The sequence below is a fragment of the Tachyglossus aculeatus genome, chromosome 1, assembly GCF_015852505.1.
Source record: "Tachyglossus aculeatus isolate mTacAcu1 chromosome 1, mTacAcu1.pri, whole genome shotgun sequence".
Taxonomy (NCBI): Eukaryota; Metazoa; Chordata; class Mammalia; order Monotremata; family Tachyglossidae; genus Tachyglossus; species Tachyglossus aculeatus.
In genome coordinates, this window is record NC_052066.1 from 60,530,523 (window position 1) to 60,557,120 (window position 26,598).

Sequence of the window (26,598 nt, forward strand, 5' to 3'; positions counted from 1 at the left end):
GATTTGTTAAGTGCTTACTATGTGCCAAACACTGTTCTAAGCACTAGGGGAGATACAAGGTAATCAGGTTGTCCCACGTGGGGCTCACAGTCTTAATCCCCATTTTATAGATGAGGGAACTGAGGCACAGAGAAGTTAAGTGACTTGCCCAAAGTCACACAGCTGACAAGTGGTGGAGCCCGTATTAGAACCCATGACCTCTGACGTCCAAGCCCGCACTCTTTCCACTGAGCCATGCTACCCCCTTCTACTTTGATCATGAGCCCCAAAAGGGACAGGGACTGTGTCCCGCCTGATTATTTTTGATCTACCCTTGTGCATAGTATAGTACTTGGAACATTCTAAGGGCTTAATAAATGCCATTATTACTATTATTACTAATCCCTCTCACCTTCTAAAGGTACTTGCCCTAATTCTTCTCCCCTCCTTCACTGTGCTTTTCAATCTCACTCTCTGATGGCTTCTGTCCTTTGGCAAGTCTCCCCAAAACGAAATTTCTACAGCCCCATCTGACTAGTGTCCTATCTCTTGCTCTCATTTCTAGGCACACCCCCAGTACTGGTCATATACACCTGCTGTCTGCATTTCATCCCTACAACTTTCTTCTTGACACCCACATTATCATACTTTGTTCCCTTGAGAATGTGCTCTCAGACCACCAATAATATCCTTATACCACAATCCAATGGGCTCTACTGTGTCTAAATCCCTGATCTCTCAGCTAGCTACCACTGACACACCGAATCCCTTCTGCCTCTTTGAAAAACAAGTGCCCACTCATGCTGAGGAGCAGTATGACCTAGTGGAAAGGGCATGGTCCTGGGAATCAGAAGATCTGGGTTCAAATCCCAGCTCTGCCACTTATCTGTTCAATGACCTTGGGAGATTGTCACTTCACATCTCTGTGCCTCAATTTCCTCATCTCTGAAATGAGGACTAAATTCCACTGTCTCCTACCTAAACTGGGCCCCATGTAGGACAGGGATTGTGTCTAACCTTATTATCTTGTATTTACCCCAGTGCTTAATACAGTGCTTGGCACACAGTAAGCCCTTAACCAAAACATTATTGAAACACCCTCGGGTCTCAGTTTTGGTGACCGGTTCTAATCTGGTTTTGCTCCTACCTCTCTGACCACTCCTGCTTCTTTGCTGACTTTTCATCCACACCTAATCCTTTAATGAGAAGCAGTGTGACCTAATGGATAGAGCACAGGCCTGGGAGTCGGAAGACCTGCATTCTAATGCCAGCTCCGCCACTTTTCTGCTGTGTGACCTTGGGAAAGTCACTTCACTTCTCTGTGCCTCAGTTCCCTAATCAGTAAAATGGGGATTAAGACTGTGAGCTCCATGTGGGACAAGAACTAAACTGTGTCCAACCTGTCTGTATTGTACCTACTCCAGCACTCAGTACAGTGCCTGGGCCATAGTAAGCGCTTAAATACCATTAAAAAACAACAACAACATCCAAAAAAAACCAAACTGCGGGTGTCCTGAAAGGTTCTGTTCCATACAATTCTCTCCTTTCCTGAACTATCAGGGGGTTCATATTCAACATCCTCCTGAAAGTCTACCTCTTCCTAACCTGCTTAACAGCCAGTATTTCAATTCAGATAAGCCCAACAGCTACTTTTAGCATTTATGTGCTTGTTCACATCCTCAGCCCTTGTGAATACATACTTATTCAATGATACATCCAATTATTTCTTTTGATTACTGTTTATGAATACTTTTATGCTCATCTCCCTTGCTAGAGTGGAAGCTCCTTGTGGGCAGGGAATGACAGTGGCATTTATAGAGTTCACTATGTGCCAAGCACTAGGATAAACAGAAGATAATCAGGTCTGACACAATCCCGCAAGGGGTTCACAGTCTAAGGGAGAGGAAGAGCAGATATTTTATCCCCATTTTACAGAAGAGAAAATGGAAGCCCAGCTAAGCTTATGTGGCCGGTAAGTTTAAGTGACCTGCCCAAAGCCACACATCAGACAAGTGGCAAGATCAAGCCTAGAACCCAGGTCTCCTGACTCCCAATCTCACGTTCTTTCCACTAGGCAACATTGTCATACTTGTTTTCATTCATTTATTCTATCAGATTTATTGAGCACTTACTGTGTGCATGGCACTGTAGAAAGCACTTGGGAGAGTACAGTATAACAATAAACAGACACACTGTATTTCCCAAAGGCTCAGAATGGTGCATTATTGAGCGGGTGCTCAATAATTGCTATTACTATCCCCTTTAGACTGTAAATTCCTTGTGAGCAGGGAACGGGTTTACTGACTCTGTTTAATTGTACCCTCCTTTGTGCTTAGTACAGTGCTCTGTACACAATAACTGCTTGATAAATGCCACTGATTTGATTATTACTACTGCTCTGAGACTGAGACCCAAGTGGGACAGGGACTGTGCCCAACCCTATTTGCATGTATAACAATATAACAATAAACAGACACACTGTATTTCCCAAAGGCTCAGAATGGTGCATTATATAAGCGGGTGCTCAATAATTGCTATTACTATCCCCTTCAGACTGTAAATTCCTTGTGAGCAGGGAACGGGTTTACTGACTCTGTTGAATTGTACCCTCCTTTGTGCTTAGTACAGTGCTCTGTACACAATAACTGCTCGATAAATGTCACTGATTTGATTATTACTACTGCTCTGAGACTGAGAGACCCAAGTGGGACAGGGACTGTGCCCAACCCTATTTGCATGTATCCACACCAGAGCTTAGAACAGTGCCTGGCACACAGTAAGTGCTTAGCAAATACCATAATTATTATTATTATAATTGACTTGTAAAGTCCTTTGGAAAAATAAAATCACTATGGGAAAAAAAGTATTCCTACTATCTATTCAAAATGTAGAAAGCTTATAATATACAGTTAAACCTGACTGATTAATCATAAGCACTGAACAACATACTTCCCAAGCACTTAGTACAGTGCTCTGCACACAGTAAGTGCTCAATAAATATGACTGAATGAATGAACATGGACAATACTTTTCCATAATTTTATGTATTCCATCGACAGCAAATTTGTATCACGCAAGGATCTATATATCTACTTCACAACGGTAAATCTCAAAGTCTTTAACATATATCATTAAGCCTCACACTGCCAATTGAGGTAGATAGCAATAATGGCTACCTTTCTAATTTAGGAGTTTAGAAAGAGGCTAAAGATAGGTCCCAGAAATGCAACTCAGTGGTCAGATTATAACTGTTGAAGAAAGTTCATTCGTTCAATCATTCATTCATTCTATCGCATTTATTGAGTGCTTACTGTGTGCAATGCATTTTACTAAGGACTTGAGAAGTGTACAATATAACAATAAACAGACACATTCCCTGCCCACAATGAGCTCACAGTCTAGAGGGGGAGACAGACATTAAGTAAATAAATTACAGATATGTACGTAAGTGCTGTGGGGTTATGGCGGACTGATTGCTAACGATATACAGATAAAGAGCATGGGCCTGGGAATCAGAGGGCCTGGGTTCTAATCCCAGCTCTGCCACATGTCTGCTGCATAACACTGGGCAAGTCATTTCATTTCTCTGGGCCCAGTTATTTCACCTTTATAATGGGGATTAAAAGACTGTGAGCCCCATGAGGAGTATGGATTATAATCAACCTGATGAGCTTATATCTATCCCAGCACTTAGTACAGTGCCTGGCAGACAGTAATTGCTTAACAAATTGGATAAAACAAAAGACATTCTGCCCAAAATGCTCTGTGGAAACCGGCATTTGATGTAGAATGGTATTCAGTTTATATCCTCACCGTACCTCGTTCTCGCCTGTCCCACCATCGACCCCCGGCCCACGTCATCCCCCGGGCCTGGAATGCCCTCCCTCTGCCCATCCGCCAAGATAGCTCTCTTCCTCCCTTCAAGGCCCTACTGAGAGCTCACCTCCTCCAGGAGGCCTTCCCAGACTGAGCCCCTTCCTTCCTCTCCCCCTTGTCCCCCCTCCATCCCCCTCATCTTACCTCCTTCCCTTCCCCACAGCATCTGTATATGTGTATATATTTATTACTCTATTTATTTATCTACTTATTTTACTTGTACATATCTATTCTATTTATTTTATTTTGTTAGTATGTTTCGTTTTGTTCTCTGTCTCCCCCTTTTAGACTGTGAGCCCACTGTCGGGTAGGGACTGACTCTATATGTTGCCAAATTGTACTTCCCAAGCGCTTAGTACAGTGCTCTGCACACAGTAAGCGCTCAATAAATACGATTGATGATGATGATTCAGTTTTATAAGAACTAACAACCATATTTATTGAGCAAAACTGGTGCTAGTGTATGGGAAGTATAAAACAGAAGTGAAACATTCCCTTCCCAGAAAGAGCTTCCAGTCTGTAATACGTGAGAGACAAAAATATTTACAGACCAATTAAAACAACTGAAGAAATATATATAACATAAAGTGCTGAGACTGGGCATGGATAAGTATCATACGTGCTAGAGAAGGAGGATGGGTTTATATGACTTAGGATGCTGGGAATTAATCAGGGAAGGCTTGCTGAAGAAGGTGAAATTTCAGGAGGGCTTTGGTCTGTTGGATTTGGGTATATATATATATATATATATATATATTGGGTATATATATATATATCATGATCTTTGCTTCATTTGACATAGAAGATTAAAGTCTGCTGCATTAAATATGAAATTGTTAATCGAGCCATTTAGCCATTTTGATTGTATCTATCTTGGCACCAAGATAATGTATTAATGCCTGCCTCCTCCTCTAGACTGTAAGCTCGCTGTGGGCAGGGATCGTGTCTACTAACTCTTATACTGTACTCTACCAAATACTTAGTACAGTGCCCTGTGCACTGCAAGTGCTGAATAACATGATTGACAATGTCCTAAAACAGAGTCAGAGTTGCAAACGTACTCTAAATCCCTGTGGATTTTTTCTTGAGCTGATCCTATTTTTCATGAGTTGCGTTTGAAAAAGAAAAAATCTAATCCAGATGCTCTTAAAAGTATACTAAATCCACAGTCACGACATTAACCTGAAGATATGTTCGGGTAACAGCTGCTGCAATAAACAAATTGTTTATATTTTCTTTTCATTGGTTTGGATAGTACTAAGACAAAATATAAACAGGGTAGGATTACTTTTCAAGTTTTGTCCTTTTAAATCTACCTATCTTAAATCATGTCTCTCCCTCTAGACTGCAAGCTCGATGTGGTCAGAAAACATTTCTGCCAACTCTGTTGTATTTTACTCTCCCAAGTGCTAAGTACAGTGCTCTGCACATTTGAAGTGCTGAATAAATATTATTGATTAATTCAATGAAATGCATATGATTTCCTTTTTCCTTCCCCAAACTGAATTATTTGCATCTTTGGCTCAACATTTTTTAAAAAGCCCATTATCAGAGTTTAATAAATGTTACCACTTCTGTTTTACTATCTGTCCATGCACAGAAAAGAACAATGTATGGAAGGGGTCAAATGTAAATGTAAATAAAATTAATTCTGATAACATTACGAGCTTATGGGTTTTTCTCCCTGAGACTAGAATCGATCCAAACCTGTTTAAGCGCTTTAGATTTGTGATACGTAATTACATTAGCCGGCTTTAGAGTGAAGAAGAGAAAAATAATTCCATTCCACAGATGGATTTTAAAGAGACACTTTTCAGGGCACCTACTCCAAGAAATCATACATTCCTTGGTCCAAGTGTCAGCCAAAAGTGTGTCAGAAGGGCATTCCCAATGGATACCCTTGCTTGGTCTATGAATGAAGCCATTCTAGTTACCCTGTGACTGGCTGATTGGTTCCCTCCAAACATCAGAGATTTACACTAGTCCTAAACATAGGAGAAATTTTGCTAACTACCAAATTGAAACGCTTTTCTCTTAACTTTTTCCAGAGCCCATTTCCAAATCTTTTCAGCAGGAATTTAAATTCAAGTACTCATGCTGTATTCTATAAGTTACATAAACATTCTTTATTCATACACAGTGAAATTAGGAAGATAAAATAACTTGAGATTTTATCTCATAAGTGTTGCTCTGCCTAAATGCCTACTTTCACAAACGTTTTGGTTAGATCACTGGTAAGGGTTCAATAAGGCTTTTCTGGACATAGTGTTCACCATTTGGCTACAGCTTGCCTTGGTATTGGATGGGCGGGCTTCTGCTCATATATGAGCAAGTGGGAACGGGCAAGTCCTATAATTCAAGTTTCCCTGAACATGGCATTTAAAAAAAGGTAGTCCTGCCTTCATAACTGGATGTAGAGATATTTTTTTCCATATATGTTACTTGAAGATCATTATTTAGCAAGACAGGAAAAGGATGTCAAAGATTTTGAAACACATTTTAGACTGGCTCCCTTAACCTGCAATTTCTTTTAACGCCTGTCTCCTTCATTAGACTATAAGATCCTTGAAAGTATGGATTGTGTTTACCAACTCTACTGTACTGTATCTTCCCAGGTGCTTAGTTCGATGTTCTGCACAAAGTAAGCACTTAATAAATGACATTGGTTGGTTGATTGATTAGGAAGGTCCGGTTACATCCATCTTCAGAAAGGATTGACTTTGGAAAAAACTCTATCCTGCTTTTACAGACCTAAGAAAAGGCAGAATAGTCCACCACCCTCCTCAATACCTAGACCTGTTTCAAACTATCCTGTTTTGGCCTTGTGCTAAGTCCACTGCGCTGCTAAGATAGTAACTGGTGAAATGCTGGGGGTAGATAAAAGATAATCAGCTTGGGCAGAAATAGTAGGTGGTCTCTTCCTAATATTTCATCTCCATTTTACAGATGAGGAAACAGAGAAGTTAAGTGGCTTGTCCATGGTTACACGGCAGGCAAGCAGTGGAACTGAGATTAGAACCCAAGTTCTCTGATGCCCAGGCCCATGCCCTTTCCAATAGGCCATGCTGCTGCTCTTCTTCTAACCTCAATAAGGCTGCAGTAAGTATCATTACCAAGGAAATGTTACCATTTAACATGAAAAATTCTGACTGTTCAATGCTTGTTGGCATTTTTGCTAACAGCAGGGTAAGGATGTTGCAATCCTTTTACAAATAAAGCTGTTGATGCTATCAGAATGATCTACCAAATATTCTAATCTTGGATCCGCCACTTGTCTGCTGTGTGATCTTGGTTGTCACTCTAATTTCTCTGTGTCTCAGTTATCTCATCTGTAATATGGGGACTGTGAGCCCCATGTGGGACCTGGACTATGTCCTAACTGATAGCTTGTATCTACCCCAGTACCTAGTAGAGGGCCTGACTCATAGTAAGTGCTTTAATAAATACCATTAAAAAAAAATTCACCTAGGCAGAGAGAGAAAAGATGACCTATGGATTCTCAGCTTTGGGTTTTCTCTCTCAGACTATGTACTACTGGACAGTAAGTCATGTAATTCCCCCCCCAAAAAAAAACAATGACCTGATAAAATAGGTGGTGACACCAAACCAAAGCCAATTGAAAAACACCCAAAACAGCCAGTTGCTCTTCTGCTGCCTTTAAAAAAAAAAAGGCATTTGTTAAGCACTTACTGTGTGCCAGGCACTATACTAAGCACAGGGGTAGGTAGAAACAAGATAATCGAGTTGGATGCAGTTCCTGTCCCACAAAGGGCTCGCAGTCTTAATCCTCATTTTACAGGTGAGGTATCTAAGGCACAGTGAAGTTAAGTGACTTCTCAAAGGTCATGCAGCAGACAAGTGGCAGAGCAGGGATTAGAACCCAGGTCCTCTGACTCCCAGGCCTGGGCTCTTTCCAATCATTCATTCATTCAATCATATTTATTGAGCGCTTACTGTGTGCAAAGCACTGTACTAAGTGCTTGGGAAGTACAAGTTGGCAACATATAGAGACAGTCCCTACCCAACAGCGGGCATCGCTCATCTTCAAATGTTATGTTTATTAATCTACTTTCCATTCACTCATTCAATTGTATTGAGTGCTTACTGTGTGCAGAGCATTATGAAAAGCACTTGGGAGAGTACAATACAACAATAAAAATGTACATTCACTCGCCACATCGAGCTTACTTTTATTCAACCAAGCTCTATACTAACTGAAAAAAAGAAACACGTAAGTTGTAGTAACAAGCATTCAGTTGTGCTCCTAGGTGTCCCTATAATACCAGTTTCTCTTTCCTTCTCTACTTCCTGAATAAACATCTCAACTGTAAGCATGCCTGAACCCCCAACAAAATGTCCCTTCTAAATACATGCTGATAGGCATCTTTTAGTAGACTCCATATTTATTGCAAGTACTTCATTCTAATCTTAGACATTCATTACTCGTTGCTTAAAAAAATTAAACATGGAAACTTTTAGTTGGCTATGTTTTGGCTGGATTGTATGAAGAACTGAAAAAGAATAAAGCATTTTCCGTGGACCATACTATCAGAGAAAAGGTTGCATTTCTGCCCACAGTAAATACAAACAACTGTAAGCTTAATCAACAGTTTTCCCATGGGCAACAGTAAAATGTACTAAATGATTTAAATGTGTTTGGTGTCTATATGCCCTTGCATTATCTAGACAAACTAGCACGCAGACATGAAAGGGCTTCTTCTTTAAGAAGAGGCTGATGACTAAGATCAACTATCCACTTTAAAAAGAAGTCCTAGAATTTTCAAGTAAATCACAGTGAAGTTATTCTGCTACAGCCATGTTCCCTTTCAGAGAGTGGTATGCACTCCACAAAATTCTGCTTCTGATTTTGACGCTACTGCAAATGTAGATAACACAGAAGGCGAATTATGTGAGTTTCGCAGGGGTGGCTGAAAAGCGCAGTACACATCTGTTGCTTGTGAGAAAAACAGTATTAATTTTTTTGGCCAAGAGCTTCTATTAGCAATGCACACAGCTGTTTTGTGTTGGTTAATAATCAACATTGCTACACTCAAATAAGAAATGTGACTGGATAAACTATACTATGCTGATCATGCTCAGCTGTAATTGCAAGTGTTAGGGGAGATGCCACCAAACTTTTTTTTCCCTTTTTTTTTGGAGGGGGGAAAGAGAAGCAGGGTCATTTCAGATGTTTCGCTTCCATCAATGTCAAAAGAATGAGATTTCCTTTCCCTCCACGACCTATCCCTATGTTTGGTCCACCAATGACTGTTTTTTATGTCCCTAAGGTGTTTTTCCACTCGTGTTACAAAAGAAAATGAAATCAAACTAGGAATTGATTTTGCTCGTTCTTTTGTCCCAATCAAGATCTGCAATGCTGAAAAATAATGCAGGACATTCCACTACAGACACAGGACTGTATCGGCACAAAATGGCAGTGGGCTCTTAAGTGAAGATAAATACAGGTTTTCCCATTGGCAAATACCGAGATTATTTTCAAGTTAATTATATGATGTATGTGTGTGAGTGCTTATGAACATGAAGGCAAAGCACTGGTACTTTTTGGTAAAGCAGTAGTTAGAACTCTAGCTTGCAATTTTTGTATACTTCCCTGAACTCAGTTTACAACCTTTGTACCACAATGCCAATCAAGCAATGAAGCCCTTTGTACACATATCCCAAGTGGATATCATCCTCCTGCCACTGGTATAACCCTCCAAGGAGCCTCTTTCTTTCATAATTGAATACAACCAGGGTTTTATCTTACAGTAGACAAAATAAGATACGTGGTCAGTACAACTCTGCCCCAATTCCATTAAAAGTTGTTCAAGCTTTTGCATAACAAAATCCTTGCACTAAAGAAAGTTCAGTCCATGTCTCCCCATTCCTCAAAAACTTCCAAAGTTGCCCATTCATCTCCACATCAAACAGAAACTCTGTGCCATCAGCTTTAAGGAACTCAATCAGCTCCCTCCCTCCTACCAATCAATCGATCAACTGTATTTACTAAGTCCTTACTATGTGCAGAGCACTGTACTAAAAGCTTGGGAAAGTATGATGTAACACAGTTGATAGACATGCTCCCTCATACAAGGAGTTTAGAGTCTAGGGATCAAAGTAGTGTGAGTAGGTTGGCGTTGTGCAACTTCTGGATTGTAATAGGAAATCACTAAGGTAAGATAAGAGGAAGCAAGGAAATTAAGTGCAAGTGCTTACTCAATTACTTCCTATGTACCCACTCTTTTCTCTTTCGCATAACAGAATCCTTGTGCTAAAGAAAGTTCAGTCCATGTCTCCCCATTCCTCAAAAACTTCCTATGTTGCCCCTCCGCCACACACCTGCTGTGTGACCTTGGGCAAGTCACTTCACTTCTCTGAGCCTCAGTTCCCTCATCTGTAAAATGGGGATTAAGACTGTGAGCCCTGCATGGGGCAACCTGATCACCTTTGTATCACCCAGCGCTTAGAACAGTGCTTTGCACATAGTAAGCGCTTAACAAATGCCATCATCATCATCATCATCCATCTCCACATCAAACAGAAACTCTGTGCCACCGGCTTTAAGCAACTCAATCAGCTCCCTCCCTCCTACCAATCAATCCATCAATTGTATTTACTGAGCTCTTACTATGTGCAGAGCACTGTACTAAAAGCTTGGGAAAGTATGATGTAACACAGTTGATAGACATGCTCCCTCCTAAAAGGAGCTTAGAGTCTAGGGATCAAAGTAGAGTGAGTAGGTTGGCGTTACACGGGCAACTTCTGGATTGTAACAGGAAATCACTAAGGTAAGATAGGAGGAAGCAAGGAAATTAAGTGTGAGTGCTTACTCACTTACTTCCTACGTACCCACTCTTTTCTCTCACTGCAACCCAGTTCCCACACTTCGCACTAAGACAATTTATGCACTGGATCTCATTTCTGCCTCCCCCCACTACCAATCTCTTGCTGATTCCTCACTGCCTGAAATTCCTTTCCACTTCACATTCAGCATTTAGAACAGTGCTTTGCACACAGTGAGCACTCAATAAATATGATTGAATGAATTATCCAGCATATCACTGCTGTCCTCATGTTCTGGGCCCTCCTGAGATCACATCTCATCCAATCAATCAATCAGTCATGTTTATTGAGCACTTGTGTGCAGAGAACTATACTAAGCTCTTGAGCAAGTACAACATAACAGAGTTGGTAGATACAGTCCTTGCCCACAATGAGCTTACAGTCTAGTTGGGGAGACAGACATTAACAGAATATTAATTAAATATTAATGCCAACCTACTCCCCGTACCTTTCATCTCTCTTATGGTCGAACCCTTGCCCATATCCTCCTTCTGGCCTAGAACTCCCTCCCCCTTATAGCCGACAGACCATCACTCTCCTAACTTTCAAAGCCATCCTAAAACCATATCTCATTCAATAGCCCTTATTTCCCCTACACACTCTTTCTTCTCTGCCAATTATGTATTTGGATATGCACCCTTTAAGCACTAAAGATTCACCACATACTCAGGACTTATGTCCTATCTCTATACCCGAGTCCCCCTATCTGTAATTTATTGCCTGTCTCCCCCTTTAGACTGCTATCCTGTTGGCAGGGAACCTGTCTACCAACTTTATTTCATTGCACTCTCTCAAGCATGTAGTACAGTGCTCTACACAGAGTAACCAATAAATACCATTGATTGACTTCAAAAATTTCCTCCTGAAAATAATTTTTCCATGAATGTACAACAATAATAGTAACTGGGCTACTTGTTAAGTGCTTACTATGTGCCAAGCACTGTTCTAAGTACAGGGGTAGATACAAGTTAATCAGGGAGGACATAGACCAGATTCCACCTGGGGCTCACAGTCTAAGAGGGCACAGGATTTAATTTCCCATTTTACAGATGAGGTAACTGAGGCCCAAAGAATGATGTGATTTGCCCAAGGTCACATAGCAGACATGTGACTGAGCAAGGATTAGAATCCAGGTTCCAACTCCCAGGCCCATGTTCTTTCCACTAAGCCATGCTGTTTCTCTATAGAACAATAATAACAATAATAATTGTGGTATTTGTTAAGTGCTTCATTCGTTCATTCAGTGGTATTTATTGAGCACTTACTGTGTGCAGAGCACTGTACTAAACACTTGGAAAGTACAATTCGGCAACAGATAGACACAATCCCTACCCAACAACAGGCTCACAGTCTAGACATGGGAAATCATACAATTCCATAGATTCCATTGATTACAACTCCTTTTCTTCCATCATCTGTGCTGTAAACATTCACGCAATCCACATCCCACATGCTCAAATGTTTTCGAAATGTAAAACACAGAGCCGTGGCTGTCTCTGGTTACAGTACCAGAGGGCCATCTACCCTCTCCCCCGGGTATTTGTTAAGCACTTTTTTTTTCTCTCCATGGTATCTGTTAAGTGCCTACTAAGTGCCAGTCACTGTGTATATAGCTATAATTCTATTTATTCTGATGGTATTGACACCTGTCTACTTGTTTTGCTTTGTTGTCTGTCTCACCCTTCTAGACTGAGCCCATTGATGGGTAGGGACCATCTCTATATGTTGCCAATTTGCACTTCCTAAGTGCTTAGTACAGTGCTCTGCACACAGTAAGCGCTCAATAAATATGATTAAATGAAAGCACTAAGAGCTGGGGTATATACAAGATAATCACGTTGGTCACCATCCCCTCTCCATCCCCCCTGCCTTACCTCCTTCCCCTCCCCACAGCACCTGTATATATGTATATATGTATGTATTTATTACTCTATTTATTTTATTTGTACATAGTTATCTTCTTTATTTTATTTTGTTAATGTTTTGTTTTGTTCTCTGTCTCCCCCTTCTAGACTGTGAACCCACTGTTGGGTAGGGACCGTCTCTATATGTTGCCAACTTGTACTTCCCAAGCGCTTAGTACAGTGCTCTGCACACAGTAAGCGCTCAATAAATACGATTGAATGAATGAATGTCCCACATAGGGCTCACAGTCCCATTCCCCGTTTTACAAATGAGGTAATTTAGGCACAGAGAAGTGACTTGACCGAAGTCACAGAACAGACAAGTGGCAAAGTGGAGATCAGAACCCAAGTCTTTCTGATTACCAGGCTCATGCTCTATCCACTAGGCCTCGCTGCTTCTCAGACTAGACCTCCTGTGTGGTTTCATCACTGACAACTGTGAATTGCACTTAACATCAATTATACTTTTCCTCAGAAGACGCTTCACTGCTCTCATGGTCTCAACTACCTCTAAGTAGATGACAATATCAGTATGGTATTTGTTAAGTTTCCCCTCAGGGTCACACCTGGAGAGTTTCCATTACTCTACCAGTCTTGACTACGGGAGGGAGAGTCAAGCAGAGGCCTACTTATTCCTAGCTTGGGCAGTGGCTAGCGAATGGAAGGTAATCTACTACAAGTCAAAACTCACCTGTGCTGGGCAGCAGCAGCATGGGAGAGAGTTGAGGGTGAAGATTCAAGTTTACTGCATGGAAGGAGATAAACCGCTTCCACATTTTTACCGAGAAAACTCTACGGATCCACTACCAGAACGACTGCAGACAGAGGTGAGGCATTCTGGGAGAGACCTGTCCATGGTGTCGCTATGGGTCGGAGATGACTCGACAGCATAAAACAAGATTTGTTGAGTGCTTACAATGTATGAAGTACTGTTCTAGCCACGGGGGAAGATACAAGTTAATCAGGTTGGACATCATCCCTGTCCCACATGGGTCCAAGTAGAATGAAGTTTAAAATCCACATTTTCGGATGAGGATTTCCCACATCTCCACCTCTCCCTTTGCCAGCATCTCCATCTGAGGGACCGGCTGACACAAACTTAAAATGAAAAAGAACCGAACTTATTTTGCCTTCTAAACTCTTCTCGTTCCCAATGGTATTGACTACATCAGGATTCTGCTGAACCACAAACTCAAAAAGTCCATGGCATCATCTTTAATTTCTCTTCTATTTACCTCCCAGCTCAAATCTGTTTCTTAATGATGTTGGTTGTTCTATCCCACTTTTCCAGTCCATCCTCCTCTCCGCCTACAGACAGAAACTGGGTTTACAACTCTTACCAGAAATGAACTGGAATTTTTCCATTTATTTTGTTTCAAAGTAGCCTATTATTTGTTTCCCTTTTATACCTATTTCATCCCCTTCCCCAGCCTTCCACTTTTAGATTTGGGATTTTTGACGAACAACCACCTTCTCTGAAGTGCTCAGTAAGGAGTACATTGTTTTGCACTAACTGGACTCTCTGTTTCCTGCCTCTCTTCTTTTCAGTCTATGAAACACACAGCTGCACCTATGATCCTTTTAAAAGGCCGTTCAGAGCACATAGTTCCCTTCAAAACTCTAATCCATCTCAATTGGTCCTCATAAAAAACAAAAACTCCCAAATATTGGTTTTCAATTGAGCTGCTCTCTTCTCTCACTATAGTTAACGTACGGCACAAAGGCTACATTCTACGATCCTCCCAAACTGAAGTACTAATTGTGCCTCACTCTTGATTCTCCCTCTATGACCCACTGCTAATGGAGTCATCCCTATCTGGAAAGTCCTCCCTCGAGTTTCTTTTTTCAAGTCAGCTCCTCTTTGGCTTTCCCTGATTCATCCGCCACTTTACAAGCTATGCCATTCCATTGACCATTTGTCAACTATTTGTTATTTACTTCAACATATCTAATCACTTTGGATTTCTGTATTCTCCACAGAATCATAAGCTTCTCAAAGGCAGGTATTTATTTTTTTTTTTGTATGATTTCCTCAAGGACTTACTCCTACAGTAGGAGTCCACTAAATACTCCTAATTCTGACACCAATGCTAGATCCTAGGATACAGTTAATCTTCTTCAGAGAAAATGAACGCTCAATTCATTCATTCAATCATATTTATTGAGCGCTTACTGTGTGCAGAGCACTGTATTAAGCGCTTGATGCAACAGCTTCCCAGGAAAATGGCTCCCATTAAAATTGGATATATTAACTAAAAGCATATAGCCCACAAATGTTATCAAGAAAGGTTTTTGAGAGTGAGTTGAGTAGTAGTAATGGCATTAAGCACTAACTGTGTGCTGAACACCATACTACATACTGGGAGAAAACACACAGGTAGGAATTAAACACGGTCTCTATCCCTTGTGATTCAGTAGTGACTGAAAAGGAACAGTCTACTAGTTAAAATATATAATCCAATCAAATCTTAACTGTCATCATCACTGTGTATCAAACACCTCAGTGTTCACAGAAAGCAATCACTTTTTATAGTGTTCCGCATTCAGTAAGCACTCAATAAATGATTGAATTAACTTTACAAAGAAAAAAATGGCAACACCAAGAGCTTGCCTATTGCAGGAAAGCTTGTCTCTAGACTGTAAGCTCACTGTGACCAGGAAACATATCTACCAACTTTCGACTGTAAGCTCGTTATGGGCAGGGAACATGTCTGCTAATTCTGTGGCAGTGTACTCTCCCCAGCACTTAATACAGCAGTCTGCACACAATAAGCACTCAATAAATATGACTGATGATATTGTACTCTCCCAAGAGCTTAGTACAATGCTCTACAGACAGTAAGCGCTCAATAGATAATGGTTGATTAACATCTCCAGGATGTTAATGGATTTAGGAAAGGGAGCCTCTCAGGAGCTCCCCGCTTCAGTCAACAGCATGTGCATACAGCTCTGTTCAATCTACTCAGACCCAAAAGGAGCAACCTGGGACCCCAATTAAGCACTTCAGCTCCCCCTCTGAAGTTCAGGAGGGAGAAGGGGGCAGAAGCAATAATAATTATGGTACTTGTTAAACACCTATTATGTGCCAAGCACCCTTCAAAGCACTGGAGTTGATTCAAGTTAGGTTAGACACAGTCCCTGTCCCACATGGGGCTCACATTCTTAATCCCCATTTTACAGATGAGGTAACCGAGGCCCAGAGAAGTGAAGTGACTTGTCCAAGGTCACACAACAGACATGTGGCAGGGCCGGGATTAGAACCCATGACCTTCCGACTCCCATGCTCGTGCTCTATCCACTAAGCCATGCTGCCCCCGGCATTTCAGCAGTTCTCCCGTAAATGCAGTCAGTCAGGCTGCTGCTTGGGCAGGCCTAAGAAGCAGCCTCCTGAAACGAGGCTGCAGAGGCAGTTACGGGAAGTTTCTGCTAGTCTTTAGCTTGGGAAGCAGCTAGAAAAGATATAAGCTGGCTCGTCTACCAAACCCTGAACTGCAACTGAAGAATTTACACATGTGTGGCTTTGTCGACACATCAAAAACCCCAAGCTGCTTTCATTCAAAACCACTGGATCTCAGCCTCACTAAGCAAAAGTGAAGACTTGGTATACAAATGACAAAAGCCCACATCTAAATCTGTGCAGGAGATACAGTGCAAAATATATTTCCACCAGGCTAGATGTCAATATTTTCATGTTTGTCTCTCTTTCTGGAGCATAAGCTCCTTGTGGGCAGGGAGCACTTCATTTGTAAATTCGGTCATTTCTGAGCCCTAAGAATAATGCATCACATGAAGTGAGCATTTAATAAATGCTCCTACTACTAAATTTCAAGGCCTGTTGTTCGCTGTAATGATCTGCAGTTGGGTGGTCAACCGAGATGGGTGGGTATTTTGAAAGAATAAGAAGGAAGGTATAGATGGACCATAGTTTTAAATGGGAAGAGTGGAAAGAGTCTGGGCTTGGGAGTCAGAGGTCGTGAGTTCTAATCCCAACTCCACTACTTGTCTGCTGTGTGACCTTGGGCAAGTCACAACTTCTCTGTGCCTCAGTTCCCTCATCTGTAAAATGGGGATGAAGACTGTGAGCCCTATGTGGGACAAGCTGATTACCTTGTATCTACCCCAGCGCTTAGAACAGTGCTTGGCACATATTATGGCGCTTAACAAATACCATTATTATTATTATTATTATTATCATTATAACTCAGTACCCTAAATAACTCAATGGGAGTCCTAAATCTAGTATCTCCTGGTGAACCCAAACAAATTATTTCCTCTCTCCATGTCCCAATTTGTTCTTATGATTTTCCTGGTGGGCTTACTACATCACTTACAAAAATAATGCAAATCATTCTAGAGCTATAGCATGACTAATAGCTAGAGACAAAGAAATGAATCAATTCACACCCAAGGACCCCAAATTTAGAGTAATGTGTTAGGGCTAACTAATTATGGATTCTCAGAACTTTTTAAAGTAACTCAACTTTGTTGCACAATTTCATCATGGTTTGTTCATGATGATGGGAGAAACTGTGGCTCAGTGGAGAGAGCACTGGCTTGGGAGTCAGAGGTCATGGGTTCAAATCCTGGCTCTGCCAATTGTCAGCTGTGTGACTTTGGGCAAATCACTTCACTTCTCTGGGCCTCAGTTACCTCATCTGTAAAATGGGGATTAAGACTGTGAGCCCCACCTGGGACAAACTGATCACCTTGTATCCTTCCCAGTGCTTATAACAGTGCTTTGCACATAGTAAGTGCTTAACAAATGCCATCATCATCATCATTGCAATATAACAGATTTGGTAGACACTTTTCCTGCCCATATACTTACAGTCTAGAGGGGTAATCAGACATTAATATAAATGAATTATGGGAAAGTTTAGAATTGTGAAGTTGGGAACAGTGATGTTCTGTCAGATATAAAGGGGTAGGGAGTTCCAGGCCAGAGGCAGGATGTAGGTGAGGGCTCCCAAGGGGAGACGGATGAGATCAACGTACAATGATTAGGCTGGCACTAGAAGAGCAAACTGAGCTCACTGGAGTAAGGGGATTGAGTGCCTTAAGACCGATGAAAGGAGTTTCTGTTTGATGCAGAGGCGGATGGGCAACCAGTGGACTTTCTTGAAGAGTGGGGAATCATGGATTGAATGTTTCTGTAGGAAAATGAGTGAAGTATGGACTGGAAAGGGGAGAGATAGGAGTCGGGGAGGTCAGCAAGGAGGCTGATGCTGTAATCAAGATGGAAGAGTAGTTTGGATGGAAAGAAGAGGGTGGATTTTAGCAGTATGGTGATGATAGAAATGATGGAATTTGGTGACACTGAACATGTGGGTCAAAGAAGAGAGATGGGTCAAAGATAATAGCAACGTTACAAGCTTGGGAGACACAGAATGGTGGTGTTTCCTACAATGATAGAAAAGCCACGGGGAGGACAGGGTTTGGGCGGAAATATGAGGAGTTCCATTTTGGACGTGTTAAGTTTGAGGTGTTGGAGGAAACATCTAAGTAGAGATGTCCTGAGGGCAGGAGGAAGTGCAAGACATGAGAGATCAGGGCTGGAGATGTAGACATATGGGAATCATCTGCAAAAAGATGGCAACTGAAGCTCAGGATGGAAGGAAATCTCCAAGGGAAGGGGAGTACATGGAGAAAAGAAGGGGACCCAGAACTGAGCCTTGAAGGACTTCCACAGTCAGAGGGAGGGAGGGAAAGAGGAGCCCTGTGGAAAGAGACTGAAAAGGACCAGCCAGAGAGATAGTAGGAAAACAAGGAGAGGACGGTGTCAGTGAAGGCAAGGTTGGATAATATTTCCAGGTGAAGGAGAAGATAACATTTCTCAGCTGAGACAGCTGAGAGTTTGAGGAGAATTAAGATGAAGTAGTGGCTGTTGGATTTGGCGAGAAGGAGATCGTTGGTGACCTTTGAGAAGTCAGTTTCTGTGGAGAGAAGGGGGAGAGAGTCAAATTGGAAGGGGTCAAGGAGAGAAAGTGGAGGCAACGTGGACAACTCGCTCCAGGAATCCAGAGAGGAACAGTAGGAGGGAGATGGGATAATAACTGGATGGAGCTGTGGGGTCAAGAGAACATGTTGTTTTCACCATCTGAAATTGGTAATATTCCTATGGGAATACAACCATCTAGTTCTCCCTTTTTAATAGAATGGGTGTCATGAGGTAAGATCCCGAAAACGATTTTTCTGGCCCAACTGGATGATCCATGAAATTGTTTTTAATTATTTTGTCTTGGCTAAGCAGCCAGGAAATCTGTGACTCATTTTCTTTGCTCTTCCAAGCTGAGCTCCAACCATGTCACACAAGTCCCTGTTGTAAACAAAACTGGCCTGCTTAAAGGAACATTCCTTTCTAAAACGTTTAACCCTTGTGTTTTACTTTAATATTCAATAACGTATCACTAAATTGACCCCAAATGCTCCAACCCACATTCATTCTTTTGACTGTCAGCGATCCCTCAGTAACACATTCGTTCTAAGGCAGTACATTCCAGAGAACTTCTCAGGCAACCCAGCGGGCTAGCTACTAAGGCTCTGTTGTGCACCTCTGGTTGGCAGCAACAACACAGACTTCAGTGTTCCAAGAGTCTGAGGGAGCCCCATGAAACTCAAACGCTTCGAAGCACAAGACCGGGATTGGTGGTGAAGAGCCTCAAATATCAGACATTTTTGCTGAGGTCTAATTCAAGGAAACTGTAGCTGAGTCTTTGCTTGTCGTGAGCAGGGACCTGGATCAAGAAAATGAAAACAGATTTTCATTTTCTGACAGTCTTTCAAAGTTGGTAGAGTGTCTCCTAAAGGAACTGCCGGAATATGTATAAGTGGCAATTACTCAACTGGAAATTGCCGAGAACAAAATCTTTTAAAAACCGAATTCTTAATACTTACTGTCACAAAGGCAACAGAGCTCTTGCACAAACCATATTCCAAAGTTGGCTGCTCTGGAATATAGGGAAGATGAAATAATCCCATAAGGATTTCAAATATAATAATAATAATGATAGTGGTATCTGCTAAATGCTTACTATGGGTCAAGCACTGTACTAAAGCCACGCTGTTCCTTTTGGCGACTATTACTTTCCAAAATGATCATTCAGCTCTCTTTTTGACACCAACTCCTGGTAACCTCTCGGGCAGTCCTTACAATGAAAGGGCAGAGAAAAAATGCTTTGGGATTCTTGTGGAGGGGGCATTGGCAGGGGGAGGTGGCATTACGGAAATCAACTCTCAGAGTATGTGTTTCTCCACCAAGGTCATATTTCTTCATCCTCTACCTGCCTGGACCATCCCTGCCCTGCTATCTCTATTTCTGCATATAAATATAAGTGCCGGAAAGGGCGATTTCAAGTGCTCTGTTGTCTGTGGAACATAAAGTTAAGAAATAATAAGGATGGTGGTGTGTGGGTATATCTATAACTCATTTATTTGTATTGATGTCTGTCTCCCTGCTTCTAGACTGTAAACTCATTGTAGGTGGGGAATGTGTCTTTATTGTTGTATTGTACTCTCCCAAGCACTTAGTAAACTGCTCTAAGCACAGTACATGCGCAATGAATACAATTGAATGAAATGTGATTAAATGAATATTGCTGGACAAGAAATCTATGGACAAGCAATCTATCCCCAAATTAGAGAAACAGCATGGCCTAGTGGAAAGAGCACAAGCCTGGGAATCAGAGGACCTGGGTTCTAATCCCAGCTCTGCTAATAGCTTGCTGTGTCACCTTGGGCAAGTAACTTATTTTATTTGTGCCTCAGTTTCCTCACTGTAAAATGGAGATTAAATACCTTTCTTCTTCCTATTTAGACTGTGTGCCCCTTGTGGAACAGGCACTGTGTCCAACCTAATTTACTTGTACCTACCCCAGTGCTTGGAACAGTGTTTGACACACAGTAAGTGCTTAACACATAGCTTGGCTCAGTGGAAAGAGCACGGGCTTTGGAGTTAGAGGTCATGGGTTCAAATCCCAACTCCACCAATTGTCAGCAGTGTGACTTTGGGCAAGTCACTTAACTTCTCTGTGCCTCAGTTACCTCATCTGTAACTGTATTTTACAGTTATCTGTAAAATAGGGATTAAGACTGTGAGCCCCCCATGAGACAACCTGATCACCTTGTAACCTCCCCTGCGCTTAGAACAGTGCTTTGCACAGAGTAAGCGCTTAATAAATGCCATCATTATTATTATTATTAAAAAAACAAACAAGGAAAAAGCCCAGAGGCAAGGAGAAGAGAGGTGGGTATTTCCCTCATTCTCACCATGGAAAAATAGCAGTTTGCACAGCAGAAAACACTAATGTGAATAATGACTCAGATGTGTGCTTGTTAACTACCATATTAAAGGACCTTTCTCAAGAAGCTCCCTCAGTAAGCAAAGTCATCAGAATGTTCCCTGGGTGGGAAAGCAAACGTCCTTCCAATGGTAGTAAAGACCGCACCCATTTCATTAAAGCAGTTCCTAAGCCAAGATTCCTTGTATGGGGAGGTTTAAGGAAGGCATTCCATCAGAAAGTTTAAATAACCTTTTTTCTGAAGGGTGGGATGATCTCTGAGGAAAATTCTTCGAGACAGCTTTGGTACCGGATGCTGTTTTTTGTTTAATAGAAAAGGGTTACTTTGATGATTTCTGTCTCAAAAAGAGGTAATTAAGTCATAAGCTGGACACTTCAAGTGTCTGGCATAAAAATGTGACCATTTGTAGCCACCAAGTTTTCAGTCTGTTGTGGAGTCATTTGAACTGTAATAAAAATAATAATAATAGAGGCATCTGATCTTCACCATTGAGCTTCTCTAGACTGTGTCTCTCTGTTCACTTTACTTTGGAGATTCATTGTAGACTTGGACATAAACAAGCAGTAAAGTGTCAGGGACTTGTAGAAAACTCAAATATTGACTCTCTACTATTTATCGACAAAGGGCACAGCAGTGTGGGAAGCAACTATGGCCTAATGGGAAAGATCACAGGCCTGGGAACCAGAGGACCCAGCTACTAATCCTGGCTCTGCCCCTTGTGGGACAGGGACTATATCCAGCCTGAATATATCACATCTATTCTACCCCAGTGCTTAGGACAGTGCCTGACGCGTAGTATGACAAATACTACAAACAGAGGAGCCCTTTGGTCAAAACTGATTTATGCTGACAGTTTGGCATACCTGGAGAAACCTGTGTTCGGCAACTTAAAACTGCATTAATTCCTTTCACTGCAAATATGTGTAAGTCAGGCTAGCATCACCTATATTTTTGCTATGCTTCAGCTTCTTTTTAGTAAAACTATGTAAACTTATTTTGGGACATCCTCTAAACATTTGCATAGGGGCAATCCTGAATTTCAAGCCTGTTAAATCCCCTAAGTGTCACACTGCCCTTTGAATTTGAAAAGCACACTGAACTCTGAGAACAGGTTTCTCAAATTGCTTTAAAGCTTTTAACTACAAAAGCATTCCTTCGTGTTTTATGTGCAATACTCTGCTTCAAAGATGAAGAATCTGCTGTGGTAGAGAGGTTAAATGATGTGCTCAAAAGCATGTGGGCAGGCAGTGGTAGGGAGGGAACAGAATCCACGTGTCTGGATTCTTGAGATTCTATGATAAACAGAACATGCATTCTTGGAACATGAAATCTTTGTCAGTGGGGACTGCAGCCAGAAAGTGAAATTACCACAGGAGAACAGTAAAGCATGCAATACCCCAGCACCTAAAGACGAGCAGAAGCAACCGATGCCTGCACAGAATCCAGGGGTGGGGGTCGATGCCCAGACACAAACATAAAAACCATGAGGTGGAACAAAAAAATTCTCCACATATTTGTGCTCTGCTCAGCCTCCCCAGGAGTTATGGGACTACCCCTGCTCACAGGTTGGAAAAGACCCAGATAATGCCCTCCGCAATCAGCTCAACCACTTATCTACCGTGGGACTTCGGACAAGTCACTTCACTTTTCTGGGCCTCAGTTTCCTCATCTATAAAATGGGAATTAGATCCTTGTTTTCCCTCCTACTTAGATGGTGAGCCCCATGTGGGACATGGACTGTGTCCAACCTGATTATCTTGAATCTACCCGGGCGATTAGCGCTTGGCACACAGTACATGTTTAATACCGATTATTGTTACTACTAATAATAACAATATTCCCGAGGCTGTAATTGCAAAAGAAGGAACATGGCTTAGTGGATAGAGCAGGGGCCTAGGAGTCAGAAGGACCTAGGTTCTAATCCCGGGTCTGCCACTTGTCTGCTGAGTGTCTTAACTTCCCTGTACCTCAGTTCCTTCATCTGCAATATGGGAATTAAGGCTTTGAGCCTCACATGGGACATGGACTGGGTCTGACCTAATTACCCTGTTATCTATCCCAGTGCTTAGAACAGTGCCTACACATAATATACACTTAAATACCATTAAAAGAAAAAAGAACACTCATCTAGTGCAAGTTTCACACTCGTCTCCTCACTCCAGGACCTGGTGGTAAGATTCCCTCTGCTACTGTGCAGTGTGACATTCCAGTTCAATTTCACACATATGTGCCATTGGTCAGGGGGGTGGTAGGGGAAAGGAAGAAAGCCTACCAACACTGGAAAACTGAGTTACGAATTCTCTGGGAACAGGAAATCAGGTATTAATAGAGAAGTGATTAGAAGTAGGATGTGAAATCTGTTTCCCACAACCAAAGGATAGAGACAGGAAGATGTACATCCCAGGAAATGGGATGGTCTGAAAAGGGGCTATTATGTAAGACACAAAAGCCAAGCACCTGGGAAAATGTGTTCAAAGAAAAGCTCTTAAACATACAGAGACAGGTGTTAGGTAAAACAATTTACAAGAGAAAGGAATCTACAAGAGGTGTCAAGCTTTCCTTAGACTATCAGGAGAGAACCAATGAGAGGAAAACTTGGAAGTCTTAGTAAGTGCAAAACAAATGCCACAATTATTATTATGAATATCACTGGGAAAAGAGATGAGAAGAAGACGGAACTATGGTCTAAAAATGGAAACATTTAAGTGGAATATTTATGTTTTGGAGTCTGACCTCCTTTGGTCCTTCAGATGGAAAGGTCGTAAGTGCAACCATAAAGACTCAGAGAAAATTTTTTTTTTTAAATGTGCTGACCTAAGTTGACCAATCCCTGGCTTTTTACAGAAGGACAGAAGTGAGGCTTGGTAAAGACAGGATCTGAAAGCAAGGCTATTTACTGAGCACTTACTATGAGCAGAGCACTGTACTAAGTACTTGGGGGAATACAGTACAACAAAGTTGGTAGCTAAGATTCCTGGCCTGAAACCCCTTCAAGAAACAGCAAAGGATAAGGCTGGGAGGTTCTGAGTAATCAGTAGTACTTGAAAATTTATTGTGTGCAAAGCACTGTAGTATATGCTTAGGGGAGTACAACATAACAGAGTTGGTAGACTGGTTCTCTTCCACTTAAAGAATGAACCGTGTTTCGTGAGCATTATATATTAAAGCAGTTTTATTATCTCAGCCAAGCAGGTGTGTGAGAGTTTCGGGGCAATGATAAGAAAAGAATCTAAAGCTTGCTGGGAGAGAAGTTACAGTGGGAATACGTCTGAGTATAAAGCTCAGGTGTAATTTATAAACTCACTGGGTCTACCAACTCTGTTATAGCGTACTCTCCCAAGCGCTTAGCACAGTGCTCTGTACACAATAAGCGCTCAATAAATATGATTGAATGATTATAAAGGGGGTAGGAGGGAGTTGTACCTTTCTGATTTATAAGTAACAACCCCCTGGAAGTAAGAGTTTATTGCATGAACCCAAAAGATCCCCTTGCCCTGTGGGATGCTCAACTGAAAATTCAAGGCAGTGGTGGCCATGAAATTGGGGCTAAGTTTGGGGTAGAGGTACTACTCACACTATTCTACTATTCTGCCCCGGTAAGGGAAAAAACCCAGAGGTCTGAGATCCTGGTGACCGCTAGGTGTCTGATAGCTCTCTTTCTAGTGACTTTGGGGTTCTCTGGGCTGAGAAGAAAGCTGGAGGAACCCCAATGTCACAGTCACCACTGGAGCTGAAGTTTCCACGGTACCTTGGAGGAAGAAGTATTGACTCTGAAGAGAAAAAAATCAGGATAACTGCTTCCCTTCTACTGTCCCAAGCACTTAGGACAGTGCATGGCATTCAACATAAACTCAACAAGTGTCATTCATACTAACAAACATGAGAGAAGTGGATCACAGAGCAGAGTTGATATACATACCACCCAAGGGCCAACAATCATTAAGAATAATAATAATATAATAATGATATTTGTTAAGTCCTTATTATGTGACAGGCACTGTACTACACGCAGGGGTAGATACAAGCAAATCGGGTTGAACACAATCCCTGTCCCACGTGGGGCTCACAGTGTCAATCCCCATTTTACAGATGAGGGAACGGAGGTACAGAAAAGAGAAGTGACCTTCCCAAGGTCACACAGCAGACAAGTGGTGGAGCTGGGATGTGAACCCATGACCTTCTGATTCCCAGGCCTGTGCTCTATTCACTATGCCATGCTGCTTCCCATTAGAACAGGGGGGAAGGTGAAATAGGAAGCATGGCCCTTCATAAATATTTGAAATTTTTTTGGGGGGAAAGGGGTGTTTCTGTCTTCCAGACCAGGGGTGAGGGAAGTAGAAGGGAGAAGAGAAGACAATTTGGAGAGATCAAGTTGCTATTTCCAAACAATATCTTGGTTGGTTAATTGTCCAGTGTTGAGTTTAGGTAGGTAGGACTGTTTTCCATTTGTATCTTCTCTGCATAATAATAATGATGGCATTTATTAAGCGCTTACTATGTGCAAAGCACTGTTCTAAGTGCTGGGGAGGTTACAAGGTGATCAGGTTGTCCCCTGGGGGCTCATAGTCTTAATCCCCAGTCTTAATCTGCATAGTCCAAAGAACTACTACAGTATTATCCACAGAGTAGACCACTCAATTCTAGCCTTAAAAATGAACAATAAATAAATTTTAGTTATAATGGATCATTCATTCAATCATTTACTGAGCGCTTACTGTGTGCAAAGAACTGTACTAGGCTCTCTGGAGAGTACACTATCCTCCTTGGTTTCGCATTACAGTGCTTTATTTTTATTGCATGAAAGAAAGAATGGTCTTGCTTGACTTTTGAAGTTTTTGAATTTTATCTATGTTTAAAATTCCTACATCTCATTTTCTTATGAACACTACAAGCATCATCAATAATTATGTTAGAGACCACTTTTCTCAAGAATGTTTGGAAATATATTACAATTCACTGTCTTCAATTTCACGGGAAAGAAAATTTTTGAATTAACTAGGATCTCAGGTCCTAACTAATTACTAAGATAATAAAACATCACTGTACCAAGTTTTTGTGTTAGTGTGGAAAATCCTCCTGTAGATACTTCATCTATTTCACTTTATTCCTAGATTCTTCTAGATAGCAGTTTGAATAAAATTTGGACTCTGACCACTAGTTCAGAGCTGTTTCCTATCTGTAAAATATTTTCGCAGGGGCTCAATGAATACTGTTGATTAGTCAATCCGATTTTAAAATATTTTGGCTTTCTTTATTGCTTTGTTAATTTCACTTAATGCCGGATTGACATTCCAACAGCAGCTGCATGCTCTTGTTTAAGGAGCATAGAATTAGGAATCAGGGGACCCCAGTTCAAATACAATTGATTGATTAATCAAGAAGCAGCATGGCAAAGTGAATAGAGCACAGGTCTGGGCAGCGTCCGGAGGAGAAGGCTCCTACTGGGAGAAGCAGCGTGGCTCAGTGGAAAGAGCACAGGCTTTGGAGTCAGAGGTCATGGGTTCAAATCCCGGCTCCACCAACTGTCAGCTGTGTGACTTTGGGCAAGTCACTTAACTTCTCTGTGCCTCAGCTACCTCATCTGTAAAATGGGGATTAAGACTGTGAGCCCGCCGTGGGACAACCTGATCACCTTGTAACCTTCCCAGTGCTTAGAACAGTGCTTTGCACACAGTAGGCACTCAACAAATACCATCAT

General features: G+C 41.6%; 1 protein-coding gene across 2 annotated transcripts in view; it reads right to left on the reverse strand.

Annotated features, from left to right (window-relative positions):
• Nucleotides 1-26,598, reverse strand: part of FNDC3B (fibronectin type III domain containing 3B) — a 423,729-nt gene that overhangs the window by 264,856 nt on the left and 132,275 nt on the right. The window lies entirely within an intron of this gene.